This window comes from Plectrocnemia conspersa, unplaced genomic scaffold (genome assembly GCF_051122295.1).
Source record: "Plectrocnemia conspersa isolate PC_06_02 unplaced genomic scaffold, ASM5112229v1 ptg000006l, whole genome shotgun sequence".
NCBI lineage: Eukaryota > Metazoa > Arthropoda > Insecta > Trichoptera > Polycentropodidae > Plectrocnemia > Plectrocnemia conspersa.
This window is the reverse complement of record NW_028277170.1, coordinates 10943136-10959221: the sequence shown is the minus strand read 5'-3', so window position 1 is coordinate 10959221 and position 16086 is coordinate 10943136. Positions and strand designations below refer to the sequence as shown.

General features: G+C 28.6%; 1 protein-coding gene across 1 annotated transcript in view; it reads right to left on the bottom strand.

Annotated features, from left to right (window-relative positions):
• LOC148234210 (uncharacterized) overlaps nucleotides 1-16086 on the bottom strand; it is a 367579-nt gene that overhangs the window by 16915 nt on the left and 334578 nt on the right. Inside the window, exon 6 of the mRNA XM_088188112.1 lies at nucleotides 4377-4473. The gene's annotated coding sequence lies outside the window, so the exon portion shown is untranslated. The remainder of the gene's footprint in view (nucleotides 1-4376; nucleotides 4474-16086) is intronic.

Here is a 16086-nt window from a genome sequence, read left to right as displayed (position 1 = left end):
TCTTATTGTCATTAACGCGTTGGATAAGGCTTCTAATTTATATCTGTTCGCTTTTTATAGATATAAAATTTTTTGAACTCTCTTTTTATGTTCTCTTCTTTCATTCCCTTCTCTGCTTTTCTCTTATTTCCTTCGACTATTGACAAAATAGAATTTTGTAATTCTTCTTGAATAGATTTTTTTTCTTAACAATATACAATATTCTACTCCTTCTGATTAATGCGAAGAATTTAAATCTATATCCTTCGAAGATGTATTTGGGTGAATCACTTTCACTCTAGAGCAGCGGTTTCCAACCTTTTTGTTACTACGCCTCCCCAAAAAAAAAAATTTTTTCCGCGCCTCCCTTACCTTTTATTTTTTTAATATATTAAATAATATAGACACGTTTTAAATAATAAAAACTTTATTACAAAAATAAACTGAAAACCACAATTAACAGAACAATAACAAGGTTTAGTTATAACATACACATACGTGTATATTTATTTTTATATATAAGTTTTTTTAAACAAATAAACCAACTACATCTATCGCATAAAAATTTAATGCGACGGATGTTGTTGTTTATTAGCACAAAACTTATCAAATCTTGGGGGCAATGTGGAGAGTGCCACTCGTATCTCTTTTTCGACTACTAACCTGTTGCGATATTTAGTTTTCATTGCAGCCAGTGCCAAAAAGCCCGTTTCGCATAAATACGACGTTACAAACGGTAGAAGCACTTGCATTGCTTTGCAATACAAAGATTCATACTCTCCTTTAAGATTCATCCAAAATTGAATTAAGGTTTCATTTTGAAACTTTTGTTTTAGTAGGCTATCGCATGATAATTCTATAAGTTTTTCCTTTTCAATGGTTGTCAGCTCAAATTTGTCGTTTTCATCGTCGATAAATGGATTCTGTACCCACAAAAACTTTGAGAAATCAAGGTCTTTAAAATAATTTGAAAAATGCAGCACTAGACTATCCAAGTGTTCAATAAAAAGATCCTTGTTTGTTTCAATATTGGCTGTGGCCCAGAAATCTTTTGACAGTGAAAACATGTCCAACTCATTCTTTTGTAAATTTGACTTCCATAACTTCAACTTTTTAATGAAAGCTTTTACTTTGTCTTTTTGAACAAGTGGATGCATTTGTGATCCCTGCATTGATTTATTCAAACTGCTCAATTTTCCAAAAATTTCAACTAAATAGGCAAGTTTAACAAGGAAATTATCGTTCGTCCACAAATGTGCCTCTTCGTGGTGATTTTCTTCGAGAAAGGCTGTTATTTCTTCTTTGAGTTCAAATACCCTTTGAATCGCTTTTGCACGAGATAGCCAGCGAACTTCACAATAATACAGAAGTGAGGTATAATTAGCTTCCATATCTACACACAACTTTGCAAACAGCCTAGATCTCAAAGGACTGTTCTTAATGTAGTTTATAATTTTTATAATTTTTGTAAAAATGTTGTTAAGTTCCTCGCTCATATTTTTTGACACTAGAGCTGCTCTGTGACATTGAGTGAGCTCCGTCAGTACACAGTCCAATACAATTATTCCACGTTATGTCGTTTTCTTTAAAAAAACTGTCCATTATATTAAAAATTTCAATGGATGTGGTCTTTCCAGGAATGGGTTTGCAAAATAATATATCTTCTAATATATTATTTTCCACAACATATCGAACATATGCAATTAAATGGGCATCTTTAGCTATATCTTCGAAGTACGCAGCCGAGAAACTAATTGATCGCAAATATCTTCAGATATATCATTGATTCTTCTTCCGACTGTATTATCAGCAAGCGGAATTTGTTGCAACTGTTTTGCATATGATTCGCCGAACATAATTCGAACCATATCAATAGCTGCTGGTAAAATTAGAGTTTCTCCTATTGTATGTGGTTTCTTACATTTTGCGATTCGGTAAGAGACATGGTACGAAGCCAATAATGCATTTGGTGATACAGAAAGAATATTTTTGAACGTTTGCTTTTGATTATTAAGCTCATCCAATTTTCTTTCAAAATATTCTATGGACTTATCAACGTATTCAGAATGTAGAGTTTCATGGTGCCGTTTTAATTTGACTGGTCTCATACTATCTGAAGCCAAAACTTTCGAACACAACAAACACATTGGTTTTTCCAAGCCATCTATAATGACACTAGTGAATCCTAATGATAAATAGGATGAACTGTATTGTCTTTTCTTGGGAGCTTTACTTCCTTGTACTTTTTTGATTTTATTCCCACTAGTATCAGCATCAGTATCTTCATTATTGTTGACTTTTCTCTTGTAACCACTCAAAAATTTATCCATTCGTCTAAAAAATATTTTAAAAAATGAAGTTTAAAATATACTAACGATTATTTTCAAGAAGAAATCACGTCAGAAACAATTAAAAAAAAACAATATCACGCCCTGCCGACACGCTTCAGTTGACACGAGTGACATTTAAATGTGAGGTTATTGTTTTATGCAACTAGCGGTCGTTTTGTGTATTACCGAAACAGAGCGTTTGCAAACGCGCCATTTTTAAATTTCTCCGCTCCAGATAATTTTTTTAATAGGAATTAAATATATTTAAATGTAAAAAAATGAACATTCATGCACTGAATTTTCACTGTTACATTAATATATCAAGTTTTATTCATTTGTGGATATTATGGTATAAAAAATAATTCATTAAAAAATGTTGGCGCCTCCCCTGGGAGGCGCGCCTCCCAGGTTGGAAACCGCTGCTCTAGAGCTAAACGGTTCGCAAAGAACTGACTTTACTTTAAATGCCTTCAAAACACACAATTGTTTTGATTTATATTTTAACGAGTACTCGATTACTCGAATTGGAGACTCTAGTTGTCACTATGATAGAAATCTGCAGAATTCATCCGTTGAATGAAATAAAATGGATAACTTTACCCTTTATTATCGTTTAACGTTTATCTCAAAAACATTTTTTTTAAATGATGAGAGATTTTAAGAATTAAAAAATCAAGCAAAAAATTTATGGTTGGTTTGACGTATCAGTGCAAAAGATCTGTTATGAATTATAACATATCAACGTATCGCTCTCAGATTTTTGATGAAAACTTACATATTATTATTTGAATTTTAACCACCGACTTACATACTGGTGTTAAAAAAATACTAAAAACGCTTTCATTCATCCCATTAATGTAAATTGTATGTAAAATGCATTTTACATACAATTTAAAAAAATTACATAAGTTCTATAAGTGTATAAATATTTTTATTTACGAATTAACGATACCTATTTACGAATTAAGGATACCTATCATATCATAGTGGCCATATTTTAAGACAAATCAATAAAATTATTTATTAAAATTAATAAGTTTTTTTTCGGAGATGGATCATGAGGATTTAAATCCACTTCCTCGAAGTTCTAGCAATATGTGTTTTTATTATATCTTAAATATGCGCTAATTATGATTCAATTACCATAATTACTTAGTGCACATTACAGAAAAATCTTTCGTATTTAGAACTTATTTTCAAGATAAATTTTAGGCAATTTTAAAAATAATTAAAAGATATTCGCTCATCGTAATTTATTTTTTGGAATTGTAAATTAATTAGTTTTACTTATGAATTGTATTAAATTTTTTCGTAATTTGTAAAAATAATAGTTCGTCACTGATTTAGCCAACCACCCCCTGATTATTCTCTACCTATGACCCACAACACTCCAAGAAATAATCAATCCGACGTACCCTCTTTAACAATTGCACACCCCTGATCTAGCCTCAAGTTACAGACCTATCAATCAAATATTAACCCATTGTAACATTTTTTTTATTTAAATATGTTACTTCTTGAAGTATTAAATAACATATAATATATAGTATCTTTACCTTGATTCAGATAATTAAGTGATTAATGCAGAACTTAAATCGTTTGAATCAATATAAAATGGCTTGCTATAGCTGCACAATTTTTATTGCAAATAAAAACTCTTAATTAAATTATTATTGTTAGGATTAACGATAAAGCGCGGTTTAATTCCTTAGTCTTTAGTTAATTTCCCATATGAATTGAAAGAAACAACCGGAAACTATCACGCAAAAGTCACTTATAGCCATACCTCCAATATTACCAAGAAGTAGTTACTTCTGTAGTTGAAACAAACTCTTATTGTATAACTTTTTGATACGATATATGGAACACCTGTATTTAGATAGCGCAACCTCAAGACTATCTTAAAGAAGGGGGGTTTGGGAAGTCATAAAGTAATTTTACCATTAAACTAATTTTGGCAAATATAATTTGTATAACTAATTTTAAAGGTGCAAACATAAACTATCTTAACATATTAAAATGAGATGATCTAAAAAAAGCTAAGCATCGATTCAAGTTATCAATTACCTTTGCACGTAACGTTATCACTCATTGATATTCAGTGATATGTTATTTGGTCACCAGTCAAACCCTGAACATGATGAACGTCCTACGGGAGAGTCGCCTGTCAAAAACAAACGGTCGTCAATATACCTTGACCTCAATAAAAATAAAATAATAAAAACAGCTCGCAATTTCGCACAACAACGCCGCCGTATGTCAAAATTCGACAAAAACAATAAAGGGATATCCCGTATTATAGTATTACACAGTTGGTATATATCCCATCGTCGCAATAATGGTTACGCAAGCAATAAACAACAGTTAAGGAAGTATCGTATGTAAGTGCCCGGCAGTAAAAAATAAAACCATTAACATTATAGGCTTATATATTATACATATGTATATGTAAAATATATAATATGTGTTTTAGTAATATTTGGGATGTATCAATTTATTTATGAAATCTTTAAAATATACACGGTTTATATTTTTTAGCATTTTTATGTATTATTAACACAATGTTCATTTGACCGAGCTTTAATTATTGCTTTCTATAAAATAATTGTAAACCATTTTATTATTTATTTTTTATTTAGATTGAATCTTATTTTAAATACATTAAATATGCATAAACAACTTTAACAGGTTTCGCCAATTGATATATATATAAACACTGAAATGGAATCAACAATTCGCTACGCTAAATAAATGGACGGCGCCATTGCCTGCCAGATGTATCTAACTGGCACATCAGTCACTGCATCCTTTATGCAATGGCAAAGCTAAACTCAGAGTGGGTAGTTTTTATACATAAATTATTAGAATTTATTGCTACTTAAAAATGGACTTTTCTTTAAATATGTATGTTTATGTATAAAACTATTTTTTGTATTGGTAAATAAAAATGTTTTTGCATTAAAAATATATGATCTTTGCATACCTCATTTTACTCACAAAATGCTTTGAAGTTAAATTAACTTTTAAAGCTCTTTTTAGGATATTTTAATCTATTGTTCAAAAATTATCGAATGCACTGGATATAAAGTTAAATTTTTAGTTATTATTACGATTATTTAATTGTTGCATCAATAAATTTATATTAGCCACATATAGTGTTTCTTCTAGAAAATAATGCAAATTTATGATTTTTCATTTCTCAGTTAAAAATTAAATTTATACGAATATTTTTGATTGATTGCCGATGCAATTTAAAAAATAAATGGTGGATTTATTCAACTAAATTCAGAGCTGCATTTAGAGCTGGTAGTACAAAAAGCGACAGATATTTCTGATAATATTCGGAAAATATTACTTATTAACAGTTTATGCGGTGCTATTTTAGCAAAATAAAATATATATCCAGTGCTTAAAATTAAATTTTTTTTATCGTATTTAAGGCAAATTCTCGTCTGACAAGTCTTTTCGATTCCTTTTATATCTAAGATCAAATGTCGTACTCTGAGTAACCACAAATCAACGTACTTTAAATATCAAAAAGTCTGTTGACCAAAATTTTAAAACTGTCTTAGGCTTCAACAATGCACTTGTAATTATATTAGAATCATAATAAGATGAGAACATTCAATTTTATAAATGGATGCGTTCTATTATAAAAAGGCACGGGTTTCATGATAAATTTCACACGGCCATATAGAAATTTTTGCTAATTTTTTATTAAAATAATAATACATTTTTTTAAGATACATATAATATTTATCACCATAAATACGATTGATAAATTAAAAAAAAAGTCAGTCATAAAAAAACTCTGTCAAAATGTAAAAAATACACAATCAAAACACATTCGTATTAAATCGCAAGAAATTTAAGCATTTTCCTTTATCATAAATTATAACGCCGCAAGCATTTAATTGACATCGATGGAAATATAAAACACGTAATATTAACCGCGTTCCAAATTACGCTCGTTATGTATTACAACAAACAACTAAGTTACCATGTAAATTTTACCACGTGATACGTTTACGTAAATCGATTAATTATAACTTATAATCGCACATGAGCTAGAGGTGCAAAACATAATATACCACTCAGGGACTATCATCGAACTAATCGATCTAAACGATTAGTTTAACTAGCCGCTCTGTTACACTAAACTAAAAGATGTACACGCGCAATAAACTAAAAAGGCAGTATATTTTGATTTTAAGTTATTTATGTAATAATTAGGTATGAGAAATATAAAAAAACAGTCTTAAAACATTCATTATTTCTCAAAAACTTCTCAAGAAAATACCAAATCGAGATACCAAAAAAAAATACCAAATTTCTTAAAAATGTTCATAGAGTCTTTTCTTGTTGAAATATAAATTTGTACGATTTTTAAAAATGTTTTACAACCTTTTATTTAATTTTTATACCACTGCATTATAAAGAGTGGGGCGTGTCAGCAGCTTAAAAGCTAAGACCGCAATAGACCTGATTGTGATATGCTTAGTGTAATTAGACTTGGAATTCAGATGTATACCCAAGTATTTGCCGCTTGCACTTTATTCAATGCAGTTTCCTTGCTTATTTTTAAGAGCTAGAGGCAAGGGTTGTCTTAGTGTTATAAAATTCATTGCTTCGTTTTATTAAATTTAAAATTTCCATTGAGTAAAAAAAATATTAAAGTTTTGTAAAGATGTTTGTAACTTAATTGTAATATTTTAAGACCGTAAGAAAAGATATGACAACTGTTGGCGTACATTGATGTGTCAGTTTTTTTTAAATTTATATGTAACTAGGATATAAAATAAAGAGGAATGGCCCGAGCAATCTACCTCGCGAAAATCCTGTTGGAATATACGCGTTATTCATTTGAGTTCATTATTGAGCGAAACAGCATAGCTTCGACCTTTTAAATGTAAGCATATACAATGTATAAAATAATCAGGGTTTTTATAATTAATTAATTTACAGATTATTATTGTGTTCATTTACAACAATTATCTAAAATATTCCAGAAAATAAAAATATAGATGAGAAAAAAGTTATACTAAATAATAACGGAGATTCAACTACAGATAAAAAAAATAGCCAATGTATTAAATAAGCATCCCATTTTAATTGGAACATTTCTATCATATCAAATTAACATTGAAAATATGAACAGAATCACAAATATGGCGCAAGTTAATATTTGTTTTCAGCAAATTGAATTGGAAGAAGTTATAAGATGTACATATGTATGTACAAACAAAATAAAAAGTAACTCGCGTCTGTTACTAATGGCATAACAGTTAAAAAAATCTAATCAATTACCATTCTTATTGCTACTACTTTAGTAAATTTATTTAATAAATGTTTAAAAAATTGGCCGACGGACAAATAGGCGATTCAAAAAGGGCGACAGACAAATGGGCAATGTTCTTTTGGGCGACTGTCTTTTGGGCGATACAATAATAATGCAATACAAATAAATTTGCAATAAAAATCTTATTTTTATCGTTTTATTTAGTAACATGACCCTATTAATAATTAATTAACATGATTTACTACATATTAAAATATATATATACGAACACACGAAAATAAAAATTACTAATATTTTTTAGAAAAGACTTAAAAGATAAAAAGGGCAACGTCGCTAATGAGCGCGGACAAATGAGCGTGCGTCAAAAGAGCGCTGCCTTATAAGCGCTGCGTCATAAGAGCGTTTACCAAAGTAGCGCTGTAACAAAATAGCGTGCGTCAAATGCGCAGACAGCCATATGAGCGTTTGACAAAAGAGAGCACGTCATAAGAGCGCAAAAATACTTAGAGAAAATCAAGTAATGAATATTTTAGGAATTAGGTATACAAAATATATGTAAATTGTAAGAAATTTAAAAAAATAAAAATTCACGAGATATAGGTGGTAAAATTAGTATTTTATGTGCCAGAGCGTAATGACGATTAAAATGATTAGTCAATGAAAACATTATTATTTATTAATTATTACGTACATACTCGAGTATGGCTCCCCATCCCCATACGTACGATATACATATATTTTTACTAAAATAAAACGCTGATTTTGAATTTATCATTACATTTGTTCTGTAATGTTTCATTAAATTGACAAATAATTATCAACTCGACTTGGCAGGTATACAAAGGTCGTCCGACCTTTTTTTTCATTTATTTTAGACAACTACATTTTATCGTGAAAGTCGAAAACAAGCACAATATAAATTTTAAGAGCTAAGTGTAAGATAAAAAAAATAATCTGAAAATAAATGTGATTGCAAAGGGGTAAGACATTAATTTTGCTAAATTCATTTTAATCATATTATATAATTATCAAAAAGGAAGTTAGCTATGATTTTTTAAATACCTAATTGTAACACTTTACAAAAAAAATTCACCGCTGTCTAGGTGCATAACAATGCATGACATTGGTGAATGACACGGACGATACGCAATTGTTTAAAATTATTTTTACGATATTAAAACTAAAGTAGTAATTGGTGAATCAGTATGATTTTTATTAAATACTTTTTTAGTCTGATATTTAGTTCTAATGTGTTATTCCTAGAGACTTTAATTTTTCGCGATTACGATAAAAGTATTTTTTTGTGAATTTCGTACTTTGTCAATTTCAAAAAGGGTAGTATTTATACAAATAGACCAGTTAGAAAAAAATAGTAATCTGTCTAATATTCTAATATTTTTTCCGGGTTCTTGCCTTTTTACCTGGTTATCGATATCATATTTTTTTCCCTTATGTTACATATTTGTTAAGCTCCAAAAACTATTTGGCGGCACGCACATTTAGAAACTGTTATAGAATAAATTGTTATCTATAAAGAAGATTAATCCTTATAGATAGTTGTAAGTCATTCGTGGTATTTTATTTTTATACTTTTCAAAGGCGAAGCGAAACTTTTTGCGAACGTTTTTAGTCAAAATTCAAAAGTATACTGAGCGCTAATATATTTATATGTAACTACCCTATCTAGCTTTAAATAGATAACTGTAAAATGCAATTTTTGTGAATTCCTAAAGTTTATTCTCACACTAATTTCCAAGGCTCAAAACATAAAAAAATTTCGCGATAAGGGCCAAATCCACGATAAACATTTATCAGCGCTATTTCTTGGTTATTATATTTATGTATAACTACCTTATCCAGTTTAAAATAGATAACGGTAAAATATGCGATTTTCGTAAATTCCAAAAGATTGTTCTCACAGTAATTTATAAATCGCAAAATATCAAATAATCGCGTAAATGGAAAACTCCACGACAAACACTTATCAGCGCAAGTTCTGTGTTATTATATTTATTAATAACTATCCTATCTAATTTAAAATAGATAACTGTAAAATATCCGATTTTTGGAAATTCCAAAAGTTTGTTCTCACAGTAGTTTCCAAGGCTCAAAACATAAAAAAAATTCGCGTAAGGGCCCACTATAAACATTTATCAGGTATTTATAATAAAATTACCGACTTACTTGCATTTTTATTGTATCGCCCTAAAGACCATCGCCCATTTTGACGAATTGAATTGTCTTTATAGTATGTATGTATACTAAACACAATAATTCCTTAAAATACTAAATTAACCTAAATTTTCGATTTACAAACATATGTCATATGTGTATGATTAATGATAGATTAATGTTCTTACAGTTTAATATATAAAACAATAATCATTTAAAAAACTGAAATATATTATATAATATTCGTACTCAGTCGTTATTCAAGATAGAGTGTAGTCGTATAAAATATATACCCAAAAACCAACCAACTGTTTATCGTCAAAAAGCAAAAAAAAGTATGACGTCAAATAGCAAAAAAAAAGGTCTATACCTGCCTTAAACTTTATGCATTCATTGCAGGTAGAGTAGGTATATATTTGTCAATTTAATGAAACACTACCGAAGAAATCTAATGATAAATTTAAAATCAGCGTTTCATTTTAGAACAAAATATATGTATATCGTACGTATGGGGATGGTAAGCCATACTTTCGAATGTACGTAATAATTAATAAATAATAATGTTTTCATTGACTAATCATTTTAATCGTCATTACGCTCTGGCACATAAAATACTAATTTTACAGCTTATATCTCGTGAATTTTAATTCTTTGTAAATTTCTCACAATTTACTTATATTTTATATACCTAATTCCTAAAATATTCATTACTTGATATTCTCCAAGTATTTTTGCGCTCTTATGACGTGCGCTCTTTTTTAAAGCGCTCATATGACTCTCTGCGCATTTGACGCACGCTATTTTGTTACAGCGCTACTTTGGTCAACGCTCTTATGACGCAGCGCTTATAATGCAGCGCTTATATGACGGCGCTCATTTGACGCCCGCTCTTTTGACCGGCTGCCGATTAAAAGCATTATATGGTCTGAAAAAACATAGAATATATATTTTTAAACAAATCCTCACAGGATCACTAACAATTATAACCATATATCTGTTGTAACAGTTCTGTTAATATTTTAAGAATCAATTATAGTCAGTAAAGTAAATGAATTTTTAAAAAACATATTTTTTTTATCACATTTAAAATTTAAAATCAAATCTAATTTAAAATAATATATTAAATGTGATTTTTAAGATATTTGAACGAAAGCTGATAAATACAGATCTATCATGATTCTAGAAATATGGTAAAAACATACAATTAGATATTGTCTGTAGCATATTTTTACAGCTTGCAAAAATGAAATGAATACAACATGTACAAGATGTACGAAAATAATAATTATTTTTTAAATGATAAAACCACATAAACCTCGAATTGTATGTTTTTGAAAAATGACTGCTGTTTGTTTTAATTATGCTGTGGTATTTAAACAAAACTTGAAATTATTTAATATTTTTATATAATATATGGGTCGGTTGATATCCGCATTAAAAATATGATACGTTTTTTTGCCATCCTGTATATTATATATATATATATACATATATATATATATAAAGTTTTTTCCCTGTATCATTCCCTGTACATCTTTTAAAGGCGGAGAAAGGGTTCGAATAAATTAGCATGCATTATTCAAATTCGTCACCCGACACGCTGCGTGCACTTTAGCGCCGGCCCTGGCATGTCGCGCCCCAGCCGACCCTGGCCGATGATATTATTATTTTATTGCCGATATTCAGGTTCGGGCCACGTAGCTGTGTTATTCAGGGCTGCTGTACTCGTGCACCACGGCCCAGTTTTTTCGTACGGTGTAGGTTATTTGTCCTTTTTACGGCTAGTTTATGAGTTTGAGGGCCATCGAATGGGCTAAAAACGCTGAGCAAGCTCGGTCACTCTGTACATTTATATTGGTAAAATTAGTTCAAAAAAACGCTGCTCACGCAAATTGTAAAATACATAATTCATGATATTAAATAAACCATAAAGTTATACATGTTTAAATTACAATGTTTCGTTCATAAAATAATAGTGGTAATCAAATCCGCAGAATATACGATATTTATAGCAATATGTAATAAGTATGATACAATACTTTTATTTAATAAATATTAAAAGATTAAATGCTTATAAAGATATGCCAAGTAACATGGCTGTTAATTAAAAAATATTTTTTAAATATAATTCATAAAGCATTATTAAATTACATTTAAAACAAAATTACATTTGCCTTAATTTTGAGAGACTGATTTCTATAATATATCATAAAATAATAGATAGACAATCATTAGCCAATATTAATACAAAAAATATTTGATATCTAGTTGTTAGTATTAAAAAAAATATAAAATACTTCCATATACATAATATTTTCAAAATGAATAATACTCAAATTTTATTAAAAGTTAATATATGTATAGAGGTTTTAATATAATACACGATTTGCTACCAACAACAATTTCGTTAAAACGGAAAGAGTAATCAACCCGTCTCGAAAGTGAGGCATCTATATTCACAACAATGGAAGAGAGATCTCGTGACCAAATAATTGCGTGATATTTTGAAATAATGCACTTGAAAAACTACTCTTTTCTTGGAAAGAATACGCGCTAGACAATACATTATATTTTGCGCATAATACTATTGTAATTCTACTCTTTGGTTACCGATCGATAAAGTTACTATCTGAAACATTTTTATTTTTAGGCGTTAGCACATTTCATGGATATGTCCAAAAAGTGATGTATTTGGCTTGCAAACATCCACATCTGAGATTCGCTAGAGCTGTCTCAAACTAGTATTATAAAAGATGTGACACTTAGTCACAGATGGTGAGATGCCACGGAGTCATAGCAGCAGAGACGAGCCACAGGAATTTTTATATGAATTTTGATCTATTTTTTGTTTTCATTATTATTTAGGACACAAATTTATGGGTCGTGTTTATTGGCTTCTAGAAAGTACAGTTTTTAAAGGCTTATATAGTTTGATAAGTATTTTTTTCTGCAAAGTTTGACAATAAAAACAGTTGAGTCGAAGAATCCGATGAGTTCCTCTCCATAAAACTAGTAATATCAGGAGATTTTTTGAAAAAACCCGAACGTTTTATTATTGTAGATTATACAAAACTAAAAGAAAGAAACGAAAGAAAATAGAGTACTATTTGCGCTAATATATTTAATATATTACTATCAAATGCATTCTTTCAGTTAATGTGTTGTCCAGATTAGAAGATCGAAGGTGACATTTTATTAAAACTTGTTGGTTAATTGTCAACAACTGATAATGTAGTAAAAAACAATATCTGCATCTCTAGAATCATCAGCAGCAAGCACACGTGGCCAAAAAAGAGGCAAAAGTCACATTTGTTACAAATTGTTTATAACCACACTATCAAAATATATAATAAGTGCCTTTATAATTTAAAATAAAAAGAAATACTGTTAAATATAATGTTCATAATGAAATTAATGTAAATAATTATTTATTCTTTGTTTAAAGTCAAAATTCTTTGTTTAAAGTGTATAATCGATTTAAAGGACGGATGAAGGTTAAGTTACCATATAATCCATTGTTTTTCCCCCCACTTACATATATTGTAAAATGTTATTCAATATACTTTCCCTCACTTGTAACCATTAACGTTTAATTTTATATATTTTTATATTGGTAGCTATTAGCAAAATTGTAAAGATAAAACTGGTTATAAATCATTACCATGTTTTGTAAAATTAATTAAAAAAAATTGTCATGTGTTCGAGTAATTTACATCTAACATTATTTGTGGGTGTAGTAATTGATAAGCTTGAATTAATTGTTTTGTTTTTACAAGCAACGTTGAAAAGTTTAAAATCACAAATGACTTACTGATTTAATTTGAGTCGTATTAAATGTTAAAAAAATAAAGATAATACAAGATTCGCAAAGTTCACTACTTCTGACCTTCATTTATTGTCAGTAAGAAATTATATGTATATCTATTTTTACAGACGTATAAAGATTTTTTCAAACTTGTGTACTATTATAGTTTTTATATCCATAGTTAGTATAGTTTGAGATTACGATTATGACTTTCAGGATATATAATACATATCTAGAATATACATTTCCACACGGCTTTTCCTTATAGCGCAATAAACATGCTAACTTATATGTGAGATACTAAACAAAAAAAGAATGCTCATTAAGATCGTTATGTTTGATTGCCTCCGAGCAGTATGTGACATTATCTATTTTAGTTATTGGTACCAATGTGCTATATAAATATTTATATGATATGAAACTCACATGTAAGATAATCGTATTATTTTATTGCTGTTTACGTTTTATTTTTACATACAATAAAAATATAATAATTACCTCCAAAATTTAAGATATATGATATACTCGTAGTATGTTACTTTAAAATTTAATGGGATCAAATTTGTTTTGTAATAGATTATTAATACCCATACGAAAGAAAGCATATTTAAACGTATTATTATTTGATTCAAAGCTTTAAAATGTAACAACAGGGTGGGATAAATTGTATATTTTTTTTGGGTTTAGGAAATGAAATATATCTTATCAAATTATCATAAAATAATCTTTTAATAATATTATATTTGCATACTAAATGTGATTAAGGCAAAATTATTATTTAAAATTTTAATTGTATTTATATATTTTTTTTTAATTATTGTACAACTAATGTTTTAAAGATTAATTTATAAAAAAAGTATCATTGTCACTTCAGATATTTTTCTAAGAAAAATTGTGCTAATACTCAATATATATTAAGTTCTCAATCATTGCATATATGCCATTGATAACAAAAAGAAATAGTAGGGAAATGAAATTGAATCCAGAATGAAAAAATACTCGTTAAAGCGAGGAAAAGCTTGCGAGAACGCTCCAAGAAGCTAATGATATTCGTATTCGTAAAGCAAACTTGTAACCATATTCATAAAGTTATGAAAAATCGATAAATACAGCGTGAATAACGAATACAGTTCATATACATATACTTATGTATACAAAGTGTAAAAAACCCAATAAAAAGTATCATGATTATTAAATTTTTTTTTTTAATTCTAGAGCATTGTGTTTCAGACTTTAAATCTGTTAATTTATAAAGATTAATATGATTAATAATTCCTGCTAAAATACTATAATTCAGTATGATTATATAATAGTATTAAAATACATTTTGTATAAATTTAAAATCAGCAATTGAGAAAGTCCACAGCTACACAATGTTGACTGGATAATCAGCAGATTTTGTACCATGAGATTCGATAGCACATTCAAAATCTCTGTATTGCACGTAGTGAAATATATCAAAAACAATTTGATATTTATATTTGTAGTATTTGTGCCATAGATTAACGAAAAATAAATGTTCAAAGAATTTTTATCGAATTTTCTAAAAAATAAATTAATGTTTTCAATTGCATTAAATACTTTTTTCTCTAAATATAAGGTACGAATTATTGTGTAATCTCAGTTTGCACTGATAGTGTCTTACAACGTTGGGCTAAATTTTGTTAGTAAGTAAATACTACTTTTGTCTAACAAACCAACAACAATACTACTGGATAAACATTGTGTAGATATACAGTTTAAAAAAATGGACACTTACTAAGGTTGACGAGTAATAGCTTAATAACATATTCACGAGAAAAGTGCTACAATGGATATACATATTATATTATACGCTATAAAATAAGGAAGGGAATGGTGCATCAGAGTAAACTAAGAGCTTTATAGTTTCTTTAAAAGAGGTGAACGTCCTTCTTCATCAATATCGAAAGACTACGTTGGGTTTGCTTGAATTTACTTCGTCTAATTGTCTAATATTAGATTTTTAAAATCAGTCAGTAGATCATTACGAGAATGTGGGAGAAGGCATGTCAGACTAGAATAAGTTAATAATCGAAAAGCTCGCAAAACCTAAAATAACATTATTTTTAAAAGTAAATAAATATTTTTCTGTATCATAACTCATATTTGATATTTAATATTTAATTCATATTTAATAATATTATTTTATATTTTCCGGAACGACGGCTCACATCACTCTCCAAATAAACCACTCACATAATAAATATACAAACGTACATACATACATACATATTGGAAATATGCCTTTTATAGCGATACAGACAGGATATGATCGCATTTTTACAGGTTATATAAAAACCGCTAAAATCAAATTGAATCCGCACCATAAAACCTGTGCCAGAGAGGGATCTTACATCCACGAAATTGGCCCTTGGATCTCGGATAGACATATAAATTTATGATGTTTTCTCTGTTATATTTGCTCGCCCTTTCGCAAGCGCATTATTGTGTATAAATAAAATTTAATCTCGATCAGTGTG